Source organism: Maylandia zebra, linkage group LG1, assembly GCF_041146795.1.
Source record: "Maylandia zebra isolate NMK-2024a linkage group LG1, Mzebra_GT3a, whole genome shotgun sequence".
Classification (NCBI taxonomy): Eukaryota; Metazoa; Chordata; class Actinopteri; order Cichliformes; family Cichlidae; genus Maylandia; species Maylandia zebra.
The window spans coordinates 7304851-7325774 of NC_135167.1; the positions used below are offsets into that span (position 1 = coordinate 7304851).

General features: G+C 39.2%; 1 long non-coding RNA gene across 3 annotated transcripts in view; it reads left to right on the top strand.

Annotated features, from left to right (window-relative positions):
• Positions 1–20924, top strand: part of LOC105940987 (uncharacterized) — a 183727-nt gene that overhangs the window by 17272 nt on the left and 145531 nt on the right. For all 3 annotated transcript variants that reach the window (XR_001167638.3, XR_013101674.1, XR_013092953.1), the window contains exon 3: positions 11945–12090. This is a non-coding gene — a long non-coding RNA (uncharacterized LOC105940987). The remainder of the gene's footprint in view (positions 1–11944; positions 12091–20924) is intronic.

The window sequence follows — 20924 nt, forward strand, 5'->3', positions numbered from 1 at the left end:
CCACATCAACTCCCTGGATTGAAACAGGGTCCACAATCATGTCCTTGGTCTTTATTACGTTGAGCTGCAGATGATTGTGCTTGCACCATATGACAAAGGAGTCCACCACAGCCTCATCGTCTCATCACCCCAGCGGATGCATCTAACCACCGCAGAGTCATCAGGTGCAGGTGTCGGTGCAGCAGCTGAAGTCTGTGTTGTAGAGGGTGAATAGGAAAGGGGAGAAGATGGTCCCTTGTTTTGCTCCAGTGTTGCTGACCACCATGTCAGACACACACAGTGTTAAAGACGCTCAAGTCAAACTTGGGATATAGTTTGTAGAGAAAAAAAAGTGGTAATAATGTATTGCAGTTTATGGTATTGTAATACTCTGCATATGGAAAATGTTTATCATTGAAATCGTATCATTTTATGAATTAAGATTTCTGATGATATTGTGGACTCTACAGGGATTCCAACCTGTAGTGAAAAATTAAACCTGGACAGTTCTGAAGCTTTTGATGTATAAAATGAAGGGTATGTAATGTTGGCTGTTTCTAAGTAAACTGACATAATGTGTTGTGTTGTGTACGTGCCACATATTTTAGCAACATTTCAAATATAATTAGGTTATTGAAGAATGTGTTTCTGACTCTTAAAAGGCTCTTATATGGGCTGCCAATTAGGAGACAGTGGGCTTTTAAGAAGACACTATGTATACAAAATAAGTACATACAGTATTTGGTTGGAAAACAGTTTAACTAGCCCCGTTTAATTGCTCTTAATTTTGACTGTTTTCTCATTGTTTTCTACTTTTACACTAGTCTATTAGTTTTATATTTTTTCTCCAGTTTAATGGAGTCTGAAATTAGTCGCCAAGAACATCTCTAGTCCATTTACCAATGCACACTGTTCCCAGTCAGTGTGATTATGTTCATTTGCAACAAAAAGTCACAAACGAGCATAATCCTGAGTAAGTAAGATTGGAGAAGGCAATTTTTCCCCTTTTACAGAAACTTCAGAAGTCAACAAATCAGTGATGCTGAAAGGGGCCGTGGCAGCAATCAAGGACTATTTTCCTATATACCTATCTTTGACTGAAAAAACATCAAGTTCAAACATTTTCTCTGGGTCTGGAATTGCCATTCAATAAAATACAGAAAATAACTGACTAAAGTACAAGTGGACAAGCTCTTTGAAGGAAAAGTCGGGGGAACAATAAAGTAATGCAAAACCAAGCATAAGCTTGATGTGTTAACAAATGTCTCAGAGGCTGAACTGTCCTCAGATGAATATGAATGAACTTTTACAGATGTATGTGGCTAACATAAAAGAAAATGTTAGAATAAGAGGGAAAGGGGTATTTCCAGTGTGTTAAATAAGATTGAAATGCAGACTGGTAGCCTAATCGGGTTGTTCTTCTGTTCCCATTGCTGCTGTAGTCTGCCTCCATCAGGGAGTGCTGTTAAGAATCTGCAACTATGTTCCTTCTCATCTTCCTTCCCTACTTTAATCTCGACCCGAGTGCTTGGTTTTACAGTGAGTGAAGTGTGTCTTCTAAGCTTTGGTGAAGGAGAGACAAGGTTCTTCAAGTCCCAGCAGGTCTGAGAAGCTTCTTATGAGGCCCCTTAAAGACAACTTTTCAACAGAAGTGAGATCCTGACTGACTACAGCATTTTGCTTCTCTACAGAATTCTAGTGAAACTTCTGTACATTCTTGATAATTATTTGTGTTGTCCACATTGATGGCAAAAGGTGAGGAGCATAAAAATGATGCCATCACAAATGGCTTCATTTCTTGGGAGTGAAATGCTCTGAACCTATAGCCATTTCAGTCACGAACTGGATTAAGCACAGATAGAAGAAAGCATTTCCCTGCTGGGCATCTGTCCTACCCAGTGGCTCATTTCTTTCACTTAGAAGAGTGGTGGTCTTACATTAATGAAGCCTGTGTACCCAGGATGCTTCAGGCCAGCATTGACTTTTGGCTGTTTACTTGACTGTCTTTCCCTGGAAAGCTGTCAGGCCAGACAAGACTTTATGATGCCATTAAACATTAGCGTCAGACTGCTGAGGGACTGGATCTGGTCACTCTGAGGTTAAATTAGCTTTTTTGGCAGACAAAAGAAATGCTACTGAGCTTAGAGCAGTATCAGAAGTGGAGCCATCAAGCCTAGTGTTACCTCAATATAGAAAGAAATTAGGTTATTCGGTTGACTTATGAATGAGCCATAATGAAGGTTTAAGGCTTTTGGGAATAGTGGCTTCATTACAAAATGCTTTATGTTAATAACTGGCATCTCCAAAAATAACTGAATTCAGCCTAGCAAAAGGATTCAATAAGGCAAAGCGGGCCTGATTTTAAAAGGGAACATAAGACATACAAAAAAAGCAATGAATGATGTCATAATTACTGCTTCAGGTAGTCTTAAATTGATAGGTTTTTACCTCAGTGACCTGGTGCTGATCATAAATCCAGCTATGTCCTGTAGGACACATTACTAAATATCAACGAAACACAAACAGTACTCATCACACACATTGTTGTGATGTTGTGCGATCATTGTGTAAAGATCTTTTGTGTGTTAACAGGACTAAATAAAGAGTTATACGAATACACCTTATTAACCTTATTTTGAACTGCGCTTCCTATTTTAGTCAAAGTTCTATTTGCCTTTTTTTTTTTTTTTTTTTGCCACATGTTAGTTCTCATATGTATATATTAGGGGTGCAACGATATTCGTATCGATATTGAACCGTTCGATACAGTGCTTTCGGTTCGGTACGCATATGTATCGAACAATACAAAATTTTTAATTTTATCAACTTTTCTTCTGACTATGCTGTCTGTGTTGAGAGCTCAGTGGATCTGCGTTCGACTACTCCGCCTAGGCTGCACTGTCAAGCGCAGATCCACTGAGCGCAGCGCAAGCTAGCAAGACAGAAGCTAAGCTCGTTGCAACATGGCAAATTGAACCTCCCCCACCCTCATTCAGATCTGGCCTTTGGAACTATTTTGGTCTTCATGTGAAGTATGACCCTAAAGGTAAGCGCGTCATGGACAAAAGTAAAACAGTATGTCGGATGTGCACCGCAATGCTCAATTACATGGGTGGGAACTACTGCGTTAGCGCAGTTTGCTCGTTAACATGTTGATGCTGTCCAGCCCCAGGCACGGGGCGATCCGAGGTAGCTTGTTAACGGAGATTTGCCGTGTTGTGGCGTTAACGTCATTTCAGATTAACACTGACAGCACTTGTGGGAACACAACGAATATGACTGCCCATTTACGCCGACATCATCCTAGTGCAAAGACAAGTGGAAGCAGACAAAAACAACAAGCATGCATGCTACAAACTTTACCCGAGTCATTTAGACAGCCGTTAGCACATGATTCTCCTTATGGGGACCTGATATGTTTAATATGCTGCTGAGAATATAGCCCAGAAGAAGCGTATAGTATAGCTTTTATTTTGGAAAGAGACATTTCTCTGTAATAAACTCTCTTTTCCAAAGATGAGTGATTTCTCGATCAGATAGATTTATTATTTTATCCCTTTGTTGTTTCAGCAACATTAAATTTAAAAACTGTACTTTTGAGTTAAAATATATATTTATAATTTTAATAAATGACAAATTAAAAAAAGCATGAGCATTTTTTGTATCGAAAAAATATCGAACCGTGACACCAAAGTATCGAACCGAACCGTGAATTTTGTGTATTGTTGCACCCCTAGTATATAAATATGATGTGCGATGTTGTATCTGTTACTCAGGATATCTGCAAGTCCTTAAAAAGTCTTTATTTGCTAATTAAAATATTACAAAATTATTAACTGTCCTAAATTTAGTTTGAAGGATTCTTAAATGTTATTTGGATGTTTCATAAATGAGATTTTGAAGTACACAATGTTTTCACCACCTGTTCAGATTTAGATCACGCAAAATGACATGAATTTAGACGACAGAAGACATGACAAGCAGAATTTAAGCTGTTCTTTAAGATTTTGTTCTTTGTAGGCTTTTTTTTTAAAATACATTTTAAAAAAGTTAATTGTAATAGTAAATTGATAAGACACATTATACTTCAAGGTTGGTTCATCTATATAAGATACTTTTGCCTGATACATATACCTAGTGGGGTCATTTTGGGTCCATTTTCAGGCCACACACATGTTTCATCATAGTAACTGAGATTACACTGCTTTTCAATCATAACTACCACAATCCCTTCATACCTTTTGTTACTGCTCATACTAAAATCCAAGTTCTCCTGAAAAGTCCTGAAGAAGCGTGAATGCACAGTAGCATTGTCTCCATAAAACACATTAAACTACTAAATTATTTCCTCTGGGTCTTAATCACCTAACAGACTTTGTTCATCTTATTGTCCCAAGACCTCACATTCCCTGTGATGATAGCTGGAACAGGTGATTTATATGTAAACTTAGATGTCTACTTTGCTCGACCTCTGAAGCCTTGTTGTCTCCCCCGTAGCTCCTCTGGGATTACAGGCCTTCCTCCGGGCAGTAAAACTGTCATGACGATTAGCTGCTGCTGATTCCAATAGTGCAATGTGAAACCACAATTAGACTTGCAAAACTTGACTTGCCATTTATATTTTTTAAATAAATTTTAATGGATGATAAAAGTCATAAAAATAATAACATTAAAATAAACTAAAATTAAATTGGTATGAAACATTAAATTTGTGGTTTAAATGTAGACAACAGCATCTTGGTGCAGTTGTTAACACTGTCATCTCACTTACAGTATATAGGTGTTGGTGACCTGTGCAGTGTGTATTCTGCGTCTTGCTGTATGACAGCTGGGATAGGCTCAAGTCCCTGCCCCAGAACACTGAAATGGATAAGTGGATGAAGATAGATGGATAACTTTAGACAGCCTGCTACCACCGAGGAAGCATGTAGTCATGCCCAAAAGTTTTTGATTGAGTTCCACCAGTTCAGCTTTACAACAAGATGGCAAGGTAGGACGAACCGTGACAAATTCTCCAAGGTGCTGGGAACAATTCATACACAAAGTACCTTTAAAAAAAAAAACAAAAACAGAAACCTTGCACGATACACAATGGATAAAAACTGGTGCTAACATCAAATTTTGTGGTTTGAATCATTCACACTTCTCTTGTAGCACCAAATACATTTCCACAGTACAGATTTTTTTTTTCAGTTCCCTTTTAACATGGTCAGAGAATAACCAACAGAGGATACGTCTTTAAGCAAGAGCTACACTTTGAATCTAAAATATAAAACGCATACTAAGCAGTAGAGGCTGCACACCACAGCTAGTGCAAGCATAGTGACCCAGTTTTCAAAAGAGCGTTGACTAAGTGGGACTTGGATCATCATCCTTACTTTTATTCTGAAAAAGATCCTGATAACAAGGAGCCCTTACATAGTGGTTCATGCTGTATTTAATTGGTGCACCATAATATACTGATTTTAACAACTTGTGTTTTTATGTGTAGCAGGCCTGGGTTTGACAAAAGAGGATACAGGGCAGTTTTAGATCCTTGTGTTGTGATCCCTGGTGTTGATGGAGAGGAATCCTGTGAGTTCAGTGATAAATGTTCTTCTTTCTGGAGTTTAACACTGAATTTTGAGCAGAGCAAGCAGTTTTCCTTTGTCTTTTGAGGGCATTAAATAGCTTGAAATTAAAATACTGGTGAGCAAATTTCCATTTTTTTCACATATTGATGATGTGGAGACAAAAAGCAATTAAGCTCTTTGCAATAATGCAATTAGACTCTTAGTTTTAACCAACAGAGAAGGTTATCCCCCTTTAATTTGGACACTTTAATGATAGTATGTGAGGAAAATGAGGGAGCATTTGTTTTCTCTACTTAAATTTGTGTAGCTGATCTGCGGATTCTAATTGGCAACATTCTCACCAGTCCAGCTCTCTAATCTAAAAGCCACCAACAGGCCAAATATACCGCAGTCAAGTTAATTTAAATTGGGCTCTACCAGCATGATGAAGAGTAAGGCACAGTGCCAGAATAACTGCATCTGCAGTTAGTCCCAGTTGGAGATGGTATTTCACTGAGACAAATGAAGACAGACACTGAGAGAATTGGGAACCCCCAAATTAAAGGCATAGCACAGTAAGGATTGGCCTAGATTGATCCCTTTTTTGAAGCATAAAAGCAGCATTTGTTTTCTCAAGCATAAAAGCACTGTCGACTGTGTGAGTAGATAAAAAAAAAAAAAAAAAAAAAAGATGTTTGCATTTTTTAGTTTTTCTAGTATGTTCAGTCCCTTATCTGAAAAGGACACTACAAGATTAGCACAGGTAATGTTTTATTCAGTTTTTCTTGTAATTTGGTTTGTAAGATTTTTGCTTTTGTAGAATTCTAAAAAAACTACAAGAAGAAAAGCACGGCTCCTTTGAAAGCTAATGGGACTGGCTTGGAAAGATTGCATAGTTGTAAGTCCACATACTGCTGTGCTTTCATAGTATTTTACATGTAATCACAGTGCTTTTTTTTCATCAGAGTTACATATTCGGTTTCTGACTGAGGCAACTGTTGTTGTGATTTGGTGGTACATACAGTGGGGCAAAAAAGTATTTAGTCAGCCACCGATTGTGCAAGTTCCCCCACTTAAAATGATGACAGAGGTCAGTAATTTGCACCAGAGGTACACTTCAACTGTGAGAGACAGAATGTGAAAAAAAAATCCATGAATTCACATGGTAGGATTTGTAAAGAATTTATTCGTAAATCAGGGTGGAAAATAAGTATTTGGTCACCTCAAACAAGGAAAATCTCTGGCTCTCACAGACCTGTAACGTCTTCTGTAAGAAGCTTTTCTGTCCCCCACTCGTTACCTGTATAAAAGACACCTGTCCACAGCCTCAAACAGTCAGACTCCAAACTCCGCCATGGCCAAGACCAAAGAGCTTTCGAAGGACACCAGGAAAAGTATTGTAGACCTGCACCAGACTGGGAAGAGTGAATCTACAATAGGCAAGCAGCTTGGTGTGAAAAAATCAACTGTGGGAGCAATCATCAGAAAATGGAAGACGTACAAGACCACTGATAATCTCCCTCGATCTGGGGCTCCACGCAAGATCTCATCCCGTGGGGTCAAAATGATCATGAGAACGGTGAGCAAAGATCCCAGAACCACACGGGGGGACCTGGTGAATGACCTGCAGAGAGCTGGGACCAAAGTGACAAAGGTCACCATCAGTAACACACTACAACGGCAGGGAATCAAATCCCGCAGTGCCAGACGTGTTCCGCTGCTGAAGCCAGTGCATGTCCAGGCCCGTCTGAAGTTTGCCAGAGAGCACATGGATGATACAGCAGAGGATTGGGAGAATGTCATATGGTCAGATGAAACCAAAGTAGAACTTTTTGGTATAAACTCAACTCGTCGTGTTTGGAGGAAGAAGAATACTGAGTTGCATCCCAAGAACACCATACCTACTGTGAAGCATGGGGGTGGAAACATCATGCTATGGGGCTGTTTTTCTGCCAAGGGGACAGGACGACTGATCCGTGTTAAGGACAGAATGAATGGGGCCATGTATCGTGAGATTTTGAGCCAAAACCTCCTTCCATCAGTGAGAACTTTGAAGATGAAACGAGGCTGGGTCTTCCAACATGACAATGATCCAAAACACACCGCCCGGGCAACAAAGGAGTGGCTCCGTAAGAAGCATTTGAAAGTCCTGGAGTGGCCTAGCCAGTCTCCAGACCTCAACCCCATAGAAAATCTGTGGCGGGAGTTGAAAGTCCGTGTTGCTCGGCGACAGCCCCAAAACATCACTGCTCTCGAGAAGATCTGCATGGAGGAATGGGCCAAAATACCAGCTACTGTGTGTGTGCAAACCTGGTAAAGACCTATAGTAAACGTTTGACCTCTGTTATTGCCAACAAAGGTTATGTTACAAAGTATTGAGTTGTATTTTTGTTATTGACCAAATACTTATTTTCCACCCTGATTTACGAATAAGTTCTTTACAAATCCTACCATGTGGATTCATGGATTTTTTTTTCACATTCTGTCTCTCACAGTTGAAGTGTACCTCTGGTGCAAATTACTGACCTCTGTCATCATTTTAGGTGGGGGAACTTGCACAATCGGTGGCTGACTAAATACTTTTTTGCCCCACTGTACATAAAATTGAATTGAACTAATCTATGCTTTACATCACTTGCACTTTCCCACACTGACGGGCTCATTGGTGACGTCAGTGGTGTAGTCCAATAATCTTTCTATCCGACTTCTTCAGGCCAACCAGCCTCCACTCTGTGTACTTTAAATCTCATTGCCCATCTGTCATTCTCCCTTGTAACCTACCTCCTCCCCATCTATGCCTCTCCTCCATGTTACTCAGGCTCCTTCAAAGCCTCTATCTTCATAACCACCACCAGCACGTAGACTTCAGGAGGTCATGACCTAATACTATGGACTGGACTATTGGAGTCAAATCGCCAAATAGGTTAATTGAATTCTATACATGTATATCAAGAATTCCTTATTGAACTGATATTTGGATCAGATATCGGGGACAACAAGCCTAGTTGCATAGGCCTAAACCATCTGGCAACCACCGACCACTAGGGGAAAGTATGTTCTGTGACAGGTTGGCAAATGGTTGCTGGGAGTTTCTAGGTGAAATTGTTTGCAAAGAAGCATAAGGATGCAGAATCAAAAAGCTCCTTTGGAATTCTTTTGGCAACGAGCAGTTTGCCATGCTCGTCAGTAGAGGCTCATGGAGGAGCTAGCATTAGCTCAAACACTTGGAAAGCCGAGAAAAAGCAGAAGGAAGAGAAGACAACAAAAAGTAATTAAAGTAAAAACGAATTCTTTAACAACTTGCAGAGCTTTACTCAACTGAACTCAGAGTGTGGACTCAGAGGTTTCATAGCACCTGTTAAACTGAGCTGCGTGACTCAGTCTAACTTAGCAGGTTTGTCATAGGAGATAGGAATCTATCGGTGTTTGAGAAAAGTTGCAGCAGTGACAAAAAAGTGAATGCAGTTTTAGTGGCTGTCAGATTATTTCAGTCATCCATAAAGTGTGCTGATAAGCTGTGGTTGCGAAAAAATAGTAAGTGAAACAGGCTGCCAAGTTAGTCTGTTACCCTAATTGTGCTGTTGTAGTTTGCTTACTGCATTTCTCTATGCATGTTTGGAATGCAGTGTGAAATTTACTGTGCAGGGGAATCTGGAATATACGTGGATACTACCACATGACACATACCATCCATATTAATGTTGTTGTACACCCCCTGTGGGACTATAGCCACTCCCTGGTAGCAGCAGCCTAACCTATCATGGTAAAATACCCCATAACACTGCACAATCGCTTATGAATGGTTCAGAGACACGGCAGAGATCACTCCACATATGATCACCTCATCTGCCTCAGTTTATGTACACACTTCTTTGTGCTGCTTCCTTATTTTTTAGGGAGTGGCTGAGGTTATTGCCAATTGTTCACAAAGATGCTTGATGAGTGCCAACCCTATCATCAATATTATAGTAGATTTTCACTGTTTAGAGAGCTCTTTATATAAAATATTAAATTTTAAAATACCTGGAAAAAAAAGCCTGAGGACGAGCCAGTTGATCAGATTCTTGCAATGAATTATTAATGAAACGCAGTAGGAGCACAGCACATTCTATCTCTCTCTATCCTTTTCTCTCTCTTTTTTTTATAAGTATGCAGATTTATTTTCTCTTCTGTTCCAGCAACTGCTCGTCCTTTTTTTTTTTTTTTTATCTGTCACACAAGTAACAGACAGAAGAGATAGAAGTTGCAGAAACATGAGCCAGTGTGTGAGGATTTAGCTCCTGTCACTTAATAATCAACATTATTCAAGGCTGTGTCATACACAGCAGTCTTCACCACAAGTGTGAAACCACAGGATTTCTGTTAATAACAAGTATGTTTGCGTGAAAGGCATCAAAAGAAAAGGCAGGTGCATATTGCAGGTAGAAATAACAAAGAAGCTTCCAGTAGACAAGCAGTTTGATGGACACACATTCTATAGGGAGGATGTATAGTCTACATTAGGGCTGTGCGATATGACCAAAATCTCATATCCCGATATAAAACATCTATCGTCCAATAACAATATAAATCACAAAAAATTTAATATTTTCTGTAAATTCTGTGAATCTCGGGTAGGTGAAGTGTTTCCAGCTGGGCGTCGTGTACCTGGAGTCGAGTGTTTTAACCGATGCATGAAACTGTACATTTTTAGACATAAGTTGTAACGGCCGCCGTTTTCTTTGTGAGTATTTATTACACGGCGTGCTGCGGGGAAAAGCCTGTTCTAACGTTTGAGTCTAAGGTTTCTTTTTTAGCACCTGACGGCTCTTTTTTGCTTCTCCTCCCTCCATAATCTGCCCTTTCACGTGATTCAGTTTATTTTGAAAAGTCTCAACAGGATCTTGAGCTTTATTGTGAAAGGTTTATGTGAAAAATAAACAAGCGGACATGTGATGGTTTTACCGTCGTTGTTGCTAACAACAACCCATAAAAACAGGCGCTTGTCCGTCCGTAGTGTGGTTATATTAAATATAAGAGAAAGAGAGAACTTTAAGAAATTAATATAGCCACTACAGTGACCAACAAAACGATGAAAAAAATATTGCCGTAAACAGTTTATTTTGCGACACCACGAAACAAACGATAGCGTAAAATGAAACGATAGACGTTTTTATATCGTCATCCGATATATATCGTTATATCGAACAGCCCTAGTCTACATGTCTACATCTTTTTATGAATCTGACAGATATCCATGGCGATGCTGGCCTCCCAGAATGTTGCAGGAAATGTAGATGTGATTTCAGAAACTGAAAATGTATTGTCCGGTTTTAAAAAGCAAGATTTTGATAAAATAATCAGTTGCAGGAAATGCAATTTTACGATAACAAGAAAAACATGGCTCAGTCACAGAATCAAATAATACAGAAGCCATTCCTGTTCCAATATTCTCCCAGATAAATATCAATGAAAGGCTCTTTTCTTTCCAGATGGCATCTCATTCAATCAAGTGCTACCTTAGACCACAAGCTGGGCAGTAATTTAGTAGATTTTTATTGTTTATTTTGTGAATCAAACAAAACAGTCAAAAATCAGCTCTGTAATCATGACTCATCTCTGCATGCTTTAGAGGAATTACTTCATATTAGCCTGTGGCCAATCCATGCAAAAGAGAACAGGTCAGTATGTCAAACCTCAAATTTATGAAAATAAGGAAAATAAACATAATCACGCAGTTTAACCAATATTTATTTTGCATTTTTTTGGTCTATTTTGCAATAATATAATTTTTTATTGACAACAAGACTTTTTACAGGAGCGGCTCCCATCCATCAGCATACACACAGCTCAGTGATACACGTGATAGCTGGTCTGCCTTCATTAACCATGCACGCCACATCCATGTCTTGTTTGATGGATAACTTCTTGGCACATGAGTGCATTTCTCTGAAACATCTGACCTTTATTGACACAGTCCACTTCAATATACTGAGCAATGAAGGGCTCCATCTATTCAATACATGATTGCTTTCGTGAAACGCCTGCTTAAAGAACTCTTTTTGGAATATGTGGGTAGAATTAGCATTTTGCCAAATAAATGAAATCAAGTGACCTTATATGATGAATAGAACAAACAGCATCCTATTCATCACATTCATCAAGAGCTGAAGATGAATAAAAGATTATCATTTACACCCACAATCAGTACAGGTCAATGATTTTAACCCAGACAAATTATTTAGACAAATGTCTTTTTTTTACTCTGAGAATTTGGCTGAGAATATCTAAACGAGCCTCTGTATTTGTCAGGAAAATGTATAGACATAGTTGTGAAACTTGGTTAATAAAGTCATAGTCATCCAGTGCACAGTGTGAATACAGAGGTTTAAGTTCTGTTATAATTGGTTGGCTTTGATCTCCGAACTCTGCAGGAGACTGCTTATGATCCATCCCCAGAGAAACCTGTACTGTGCGCCTCAGTCAGCTCCAAAACCTCCAGGTTCTCATCCTTTTCCAGAATTGAAGACAACACAGCCGGCAGCTCATTCTGATGTAACAGCTTTACTCTTACTTGAAGGTCAGTAACTCTGTTTTGTGGCCTGAAGCTTGTAGTCATTTCTTTCCTGACTGTCTTAGCTGGGACTCCTCCTGCAGGACTACGAAAGCCATATGTCTTCTCCTATTAATATTTTAATTTAAATTTTTCCATACCTTCAGTTTAGGATCTTGATTTCTTTTTTATTAATTAGCTATATTTACATGTATCATTATATCATTTATGTAGTAAGTTGAGTTTCATTTTAGTAATAGTATTGTTTCCGAAACTATTTTGGATTGAAAGTTCTTTTGTATATTACAGTATAATTTATCACTGATAAATTGTTGTTTCTAAAAAAAAAAAAAAAGGACAGCTGGAAAATTTGTTAATCATGGATGCATAAATGTGCATCCGGTTCTGATATACATTAATGCAGTTCACTAGTGTTATGTGTGGATTCAAACACACATCTGTGTGTACAAATCTGCACTCAGAGTCGATTAGAAAGATTTCAGTAGAAATGACTGCTTGCCTGTGTCTGTCCACATATTCAAGCAAATATATAGGGGGGGGGGGTCATGCTTCATCCAACCTATACAGCCACATTGACGTATCGACGCAATGAACAGCAGCGGTGGAAGACGGATGAATGTGTATATATCCATTGGCTGTGACAGCTAAATTAACTGTTGCCAACTAAACTTTTCACCACCTACAGCTTGTTAAGAGACTTCTTTGTCTGATTAAATAAGATAAGTTGGAAAGGCCAAGGTTATAGTTAAGTATATGATAAAGCAAAGGACAAAGCAAAGTAAACATATACCTTAACATAGCATCTATTCCAGTTATGCTTCCCTCGCCTAAGCATGGTATTAATTATACAGTAATAAGGACTCAAAACAACATCATTGACTTTGGAGGCCACCGTTGTCAATATCATCCTTTTCAATAACAGGCCACCAGTTGATGTTACTTCTTCTCTGTGCTACTTGCTTGTGCTTTGTAGACATGCTGCAGGGATTGGTTTGCTGTCTGTATACATCCCTGAGAGAGGGTCTGTCATTCATAGCCACACTGTTTATTTTTTGACCTTTGCATTCGTTGTATCCATCTGTCCTTTGGCTGGCTTTGCAAGTGGAGCCGTGTCCTCTGAGGAAAGGCAAGGAGGAGGAGATGAAAGATTCATACAGGCACACGCGGCATGAGGGAGGTAGCAGGAGAGCTCCACCAGAGAGAGTTAATTAGGATCTCCCTTTCCCAGGCAATCACTCTGCTCTTGACATTTCATCTCACTTTTTCCCGAACAAATCTCCCTACGACTTGCAGAGACAGGCAGAGAGACAGAGAGGAAGTGCTTGACCTTGGTTAGGTGTTGTGCTGCATTGCTAGTTTTAGCTCACATCAGTCTGCCTGCCCATGATAACGTTCAACATGAAACAGTGGAATAATCCCACAGCTCTCCAAGCAACCTGTCTCTAACAGTCTGCCTCCTTTCACCTGAAAGGAAGAGCCCATTCTTTTGTCCTCCCTGGTGCAAATTCATTATTTTGTAGAAGAAGCACACATATAAATGTTCCACAGACACATTTCCGATGCCCATACTTTCCCTGCTGTATCAAAACCCCCAGAAAAACACATTCATACGCAAATCAGTCCCAATGGTGAGGTTAGCAAGAGTGCAGCGATACAATAAATGAACAAAACAGACCATCAACACTTAGGATTTTTTTTCTTCTCATAATAATAAAAATAGGAAACATAATCATAGCTTGGCTAAATTGAAAACCTTCAGTGTTCAGTGAGAGAGAGAGAAAGATCTGATGATCAAGCCATAACAAGAGAAAGGATTGGTCTGAGAGAGAGACACTGTGAGAGTGTGTGAGGAGGTAAAATGTGTTTATTGTCCCTGTCTCCCTGTCTGTCATTTGAAATTGGAGAAAGCAGACTGTATTATTGGACACCAGTGCCAGTCGCAGCCAATGATCTGGCTCCGTGATAGATCTGTTTAATGCTCACTTTATAGCTGGCAATCCCCTGCTGAGGATTTTTCAGAAAGCTGACAGAGTGGTGTGTAGGTAACCTGCACGCAGAGAAAGGGGAAAATTACTGTTCTGAAATTACTTTGACTCAAAGCTTTAAAGTGGCATCTCAGTCCCCTCAACCTTTTTCGACTAGGCCGAAATAGATGACAGAATTTCCTCACCTCTCAAAGGTTTCATGGTGATAGGAACAAACAAAAGTGGGAGTATTTGTGACAACACACATAATACGTATGAAACGTGACTTGCCTCTGACATCCTCACTGAGTTTTACAGCCATTCGTTGCTGTTTTTATGTAGTCTGGCATGAAGCGGTGCAAGGACTTCTTTGATTACAGTTCTGAGATGCTTGTCACATGACCCGAGGGGTCATGAAGTCAGTGGTGGGCATTCAGCAGGACCTTGGCAGAGGCATTACCAATTTGTTCATTAGACCTTTATATGGGTGTAGGTCAGTGGGGCTCTGACAGGTGTTGTTGAGATGAACGACTTGGTTGTAAACTCGCACACATTTCGATCTTCACTCGTCAGTGAGGGCAAACGCTTCCAATAGAAACAGTAGTCATGGAAATGAGGGTTACTAACCCTGCCATGCTTAATTCATAAATCAGCTTCTGTGACCGCTAATGAAGCCAGTGTTTAGCGGAAGAGTTTTTCCATCCAAGTGTTGTTTTTTTGACACAAGAAATAATGTCAGTGGAATAATTTTCCAGTCCTTTGTCAGATGTCTGACAGCTCTGAAGTGAAGTCCTTAATGATTTGTATAATTGTAATCATCTTTCTTTTTTCCATTTTCCATTGTCTTAGGAACTCCACTGTCAGAATAATTTCATTTTAAACATTTAAATAATTCTCTTACTACGAACACAACCCAAAGAAATACATTGCAGTTCACATTGTACTTCACTAGAACTCCAAGTTAAAAGTCAAGTCTTCCAGTTAGACCATGTCAAGTCTTCATGTAGCCTTATATTTAACAATTGTATGGTAATTTATGGTAATAACAGTTGCCTCTAGATTAAAGAATGTCACGGCTTTAAAGTGTTTTTTTAAAATTAGCTAAAACAGAGTCAGCTTGGACATTTTAAAACTGTTTTTCGGTGCTACAGTTGAGTGCTTAATTATCCCTAATTTCCTCTGTCAAATTGTCTTCATCTGCAGATGGGGAATGTTTGTCAAAAGGAAGTACTAAAACACATTCAGAGCCAACTGAAGCCGTGCAGCAAAATGATTGCAACTAGTACGTTGAATTATAAATAGCAGCTGCTTTCAATTTGCTGAAATTAATATTTTGAAAGAATGTATTTGGGGAATACAGTTATTTGCTTCCTTGCTGAATGCTTAATGAGGAACTGATGCCACACTCATGTTTGCAGAGTTTGCAGACTCATGAAATCAGTTAAAGAGACTGATGATACAGTAAAGAAAAATTCTTGTTACTTTACAATAATTAAAATAAAAATAAATCAAAATAAATGATCAAACTAAAATTTTGGCTAGGGAACTGTGTGGCAGCGCACCTAAATAAGATCATGTCTTAGAGGTACACACTGTCATTTCCTGTTATTTTCTGATTTCTCCAGTTTAAAACATTATCCTCGTGTGCACAGTAACTAGTGTTTTCACTGTGCTGGAAGTCTATAGCTCTATCTGTTTGGAGATATTCATATGGATCCTGCTGCTATATGAGGCTACAGTGAAGAAACATCTGAATATTAATCCAGACAAATGATCTGTGACACTATATTACCTATAATTTTCAACTAGTTGTCTCTGCTCCATCCACAGCAGGTCTGTGCTCTATGTTTGGGGCCTGCCCCACAGTTTGAGAACCACTGGTGTACACATATCGCGTATTGTTATTTCGGTAAGCTCTGTGTATCTTCATTGTGTAAACACTGGAGCTGAAATGTGGAAAAAGCCTGATACTCAGACTTTGTCCAGTCTGCAAAGAAAGGCTGGTTAACATATAAAAGGAGGGACTTTGAAGCTGAGACATAGCCTGAGAGCTGGTGTCTTAAGCGTGACAGTTTGCAACCCTGGTATAAACATTTTCCTTTTTTCATATTCTGTACACAGTTCAGTTCTGTTTACTTTTGCTCAAGGGCTTTAAAGTCACTGAAACCGAGTATGTGGTACAGACCCTGTGGAAGCTCCTCTGAGACCAACTTAGCTTGGTGTGCTTGCTGATTCAGGGTCATGCACCTTTGTGTGTCTGGCAGAAACACAATGAAATATGAGTTAAAGTTTGTCAGAATCCAAAGAACTTATTGTGCTATGCCCATCTTTTGAAGTCTTCTGTATTTTGTGTTTTATTGTCAGTGAAGTGTAAACTCAATAAAAGTGATGAACAGCAAGTTTATCTCTGCATCACTGAAGTAACAATTTTCATTTGATGTACTGTCTATCTTACTCTTATCTAAAGTGACTGAGTGGGAGAACACATCAAGTGCATTACTGTAATAATCGGGGACTTAATGTTGTAATATTCCATTAAAGTTGGGCACTTTGGCCTGTTAGAAATCCTGCACAGAAGAACGTTCCAGGAAAATTGAAGGGGGAAAATGAGTGAAGCATCAAGAAAGGTTAAGAAAGGATTATTTTACCATATAAGAGGACATTAGAGTAAGTACGGGACCAGGGGAAGCAAGTGACTGGAGCGCATACTGTGAAGATGATTTCATACAAGCAAAAAAAGTGTTTGCAACCAAAAGTTAATAATCAGGTCATGCAAGGCAAACATAAGACGCAGTTCTGTCATGTTGAAAGAGAGAAAATATGATAAGTATGTTTAACAGGAGCACAGAGGTTCAGCTTAAAGTTATGATTATGACACAATGAAAACGTTTTTAGTATAAAATCCCTTAATTAAAGATCCCATTCTTTTTCGTGGGACTTTCTCACCATTTATTTAATCTATAGATTTAGCCGCTCTTTCATCACCACACAATGGATGATTTTCAGCTATAAAACACAGATCTTGATAAGGCGTCAAACGTTTGTCCAGAGACATTTCAAACAATCCCCATCTTGAAAGAGACAAATTAGCAGCTAGCCTGCAATTAAATTGGATGTCATTTGTAGTGAAAAAGAACTCAAAGAGAAATAAGTGACACATTATAAAACTATCTAATTGTCTCGGTTCATTGCACGTTTTTTTTTTTTTTCTATTCTCGCTGATTTATGTCTTTCCCTGCAGTACTTAGCATGTCTGTCAGCGGCCATAGGTTCTGACAGAGTGTCCTCGAGCAAAACAAAACCTGTTTATCTTGGAGCCCACTCTTCCTTAAATTATACTTTGTCTGTTGAATTCCTTGAATATAACTACAATCCTGTCCTCTGAATCAACAAATATTTCCCCATCCTTTCTTTAATGTGAATCTTATCTGGTACATGACCACTGATCCAAAAAATTTGGCTTATTCTTTCTTAGCGTAAGCATGTACTGGATTCGTATACAGTACATGCAGATTTAAAAACAACCCAGATCAGATTGTAAAGGTTTAGAAAATAATCCACCTCATTTTTTTCTTTTTGACGTGGGACAAGCTGTTATTTTGGTTGTCTGTTACAGGGTTTGTGTCATTAAGCTGGACAAAAGACTCTTGCTTTGTTTTAATTGAACATAGGTTTATTTTGGGAACACTGATTCATTGTTCATTTGTCTGCATCACTTGGTAGATATTCATTAACACAAAAGAGACATGCATCAGCCTGTTCTAGTGCGAGTCATCTGACGGCATTTGTTTCGGTTTACTTTGTTTTATGGATCTGGATGTTTCTCACTGCTGCCCACTATGTAGGACAGGTGCTATTCCACCGTTTTTTAAATTTAAATCCTACAGTGTACAGTTCACCTTTGCTAAACTCTAGGGTATAGCGGCATATTGGAAAAATCCAAGTATTTTAATTTGTTAAACCATTTATGCATCTAAAAAAGAACATGGCAACAGAGATAGATTTGCAAAGATCCAGTGAACAACCCAGAACACTTTAATGTTCTTTGGGAAGACAAAAGTAAAGTGGCCATAATACATTGCATTACATTTACCAAACGTAGCATATCAGGACCTCATGGGCTTTAGGCGTCTTTTGGAGCTATAGGACCTAGCAATGTTGCAGTCTCTGAGCCATCCACAAACTTCTCTGTATACCTTAGTATTCTAGCGTCAAATGTAAGACCATCTGTGCAACAGCTTGGCCCAAATTGGGTCATGGAACAGAACAATGCTCCCAATCACACCAGTAAGTCTACAACAAAATTACTGAAAAAGAATCAAGGCAATGGCTGACTCGTGGGATGTGCTCTCTTACAAGTCACAATTTTCTTTTGATTTTTTTACAAGATGATAATTGCAGAGCACTGTCTGTTTTATACCTCATGAGTTTGTCATGATTTCCAAATGTCTAAACTTAAGTCAGAGATAATCTTATTCTCCCTCTCACACAGACAAAAAGCTTCCTCTAACTTTAGGTAATTTCAGGTAATTTGGTATTATACCACGCCCTAATGATTACTGATGTATATTATCATTGAATGAAATGTGCTTAGTGTGCTTGAAATTGAATTGGGAGGCGCACATTGGTTTTGACGCTGCAGGGCAAATACCGAGAGTCATTAGACGCGCTTCTGAGATAAAAACGTAAACTCTCTCGTTGTAGATTCAGCTCCCTCTGGCAGATAGTGCCTTATTAGGAAAATATTGTCTGACTTGTTTGTTCGCTCCAGTGTACAATTATCTCCACAAATATAACATACTAAAGACACAACAGTGAGAATAGCTTCAAGTCAGAGAATTTTAAGAGGTTGCCTGAACTTCCTATACTTGTAACATCGGTAATCCAGAAACAAGAATTCAGTCATTCATAAACCATGTCAGGTCAGTGAGACAGACACATTTGACAACAGTTACCCATTTTACCATGCATTTTATTTTAGAAGTTACAGACATATAAAGCCAGAATACATAAATATTGCAGGAGCTGAAAATAAGAGCAAGTTTTATCACTTTTTTCTGAATAGATTGCTGCCTTACGCTCTGCTGTCCTAGTTAACAGACCTGCAGGACATTTTTCCTAGAGGCCAAAGGGTCAGTAGCGTTTCCTCATGGAAATTCAATCTATAGATTGAACCACCATAAACACATAGAAACGTGGTGACAAACAGACAAAAAAGAAAAACAAAATAACCACAAAGCAATACACAAAATGGTCACAAGGAAGTACAAAGAGAAAAAAGATTAATAAAGATTTAGATTTGTAGTACCCCAAAAAGTTGATTCTGTTCATCTGGACATAGCGAAACACTACCCTCAGATGGCATTTCCTGGTTGATTGAGCATGCATCAAGACAGATCTGTTGTAGATTTTATTTTCTGAGGAGAGATTTTGTATTTAAAACCAGAGCTGATGAGAGCAGTGACATTAAATGGAAACCTTAAAGTTATTGCATGTAGGTACAAAATGTTGACCTGGAAGTTAAACCATAAACCATAACAGCTGAAGTCTAGTTTGACAGAATTTTGCATTTCAAGTACACCCTTTATGTGTGCACCTAATCTCACATACAGCCTCAGATGCCAGGCCCATTGGTCATTTAAAAGTATTATTTAAAATCATTAAACGACATTGGTCATTTAACAAAATTATTCATTAACTTAACAAATCCATGGTGTAATGGTTTAAGCATTCACACAACATAAATTGAAAGATCAGTGGTTTGTTCCTGGGAGGAAACAAAGATCCGTCAGGAATCCAATGTAAAAAAAAACACACCTGCCAAATCAAAACATGCAGAGCTACCCACTGTGGTGACCCCTTGTGAATAATGAAGCAGCCAAAAGCAGCTTTTAACAAAGATACTGTACAACAATTAAAACACGGCATCAATGGAGAACCGTGTTAAAACAGATAAAAGCATAAATATCAAAAGAATATCAACTGAAGGCCTGATTAAACAAAATGTTTTTGTTTTTTAAAAGACTCCACTGAGCTGGAGCGGTAAACTGTTCCAGAGCTTTGGTGCCACAGACTTACAGACCCTGTCACCCCCTAGTCTTTATGAGGGGCTACTAATAGATTTTGAGCTTGTGAGCGAAGACAGAGAACAGCAGTGTGCTTAATAAAAAGTTGGGATAAATATTCTGGAGCTTGTCCATTTAGTGCTCTGTATGCAGGAATGAGAATTTAAAAACGAATTCTAAAATCAACTGGATGCCAATGTAAAGAGATAAAATAGGGTAATGTGAGCCCACTTACTAGAGTGTGTTAGAAGTGTGGCTCTCGGTAGGGGCCGTGCTAACACCTGCTGCTCTCTGGCAGCAGCACCATGCTCTCCCATGTTTTAAATGCACCTTAGAACAACACGCAGCAACACTACACATGAGCGAGAGGAGGGAGGTTTGGGGTCTTCACACACCCCTGATCTCTGCTGGCCATCGGGGCGGGGGGTGGCTGGGTGGAGGTGTTGGCCGTCCGATTGGGATCTGGGATGCGGGGCCTCCCTGCTGCTGCGGAGCCTGGGGCGGTCTGCTTGCCTCCACCCCGAGGGAAAGGGTAACATCTCCTGGGTCTAGGTGCCGTTTCCCCCTCCAGGGGCGAGGGTACCTGGACCTGGGGTATAGAGTTTGTTTGGGGAGTGTGATTGTGTGTCTTTCTCACTGTCCCTCTTCCCTTCTGTCTTTCTTTCTCCCTTTCCTATCCCTCAGTCATGTCTGTCCCGTCTGTAACAACTGAAAATAAAATAAAATAAATAATAACAACAAAGGTCGATCAAATGGACCAATACGGCAAGGCCGTGATGATCCATTTGGCAAAGTAAATCCATTGGGTATC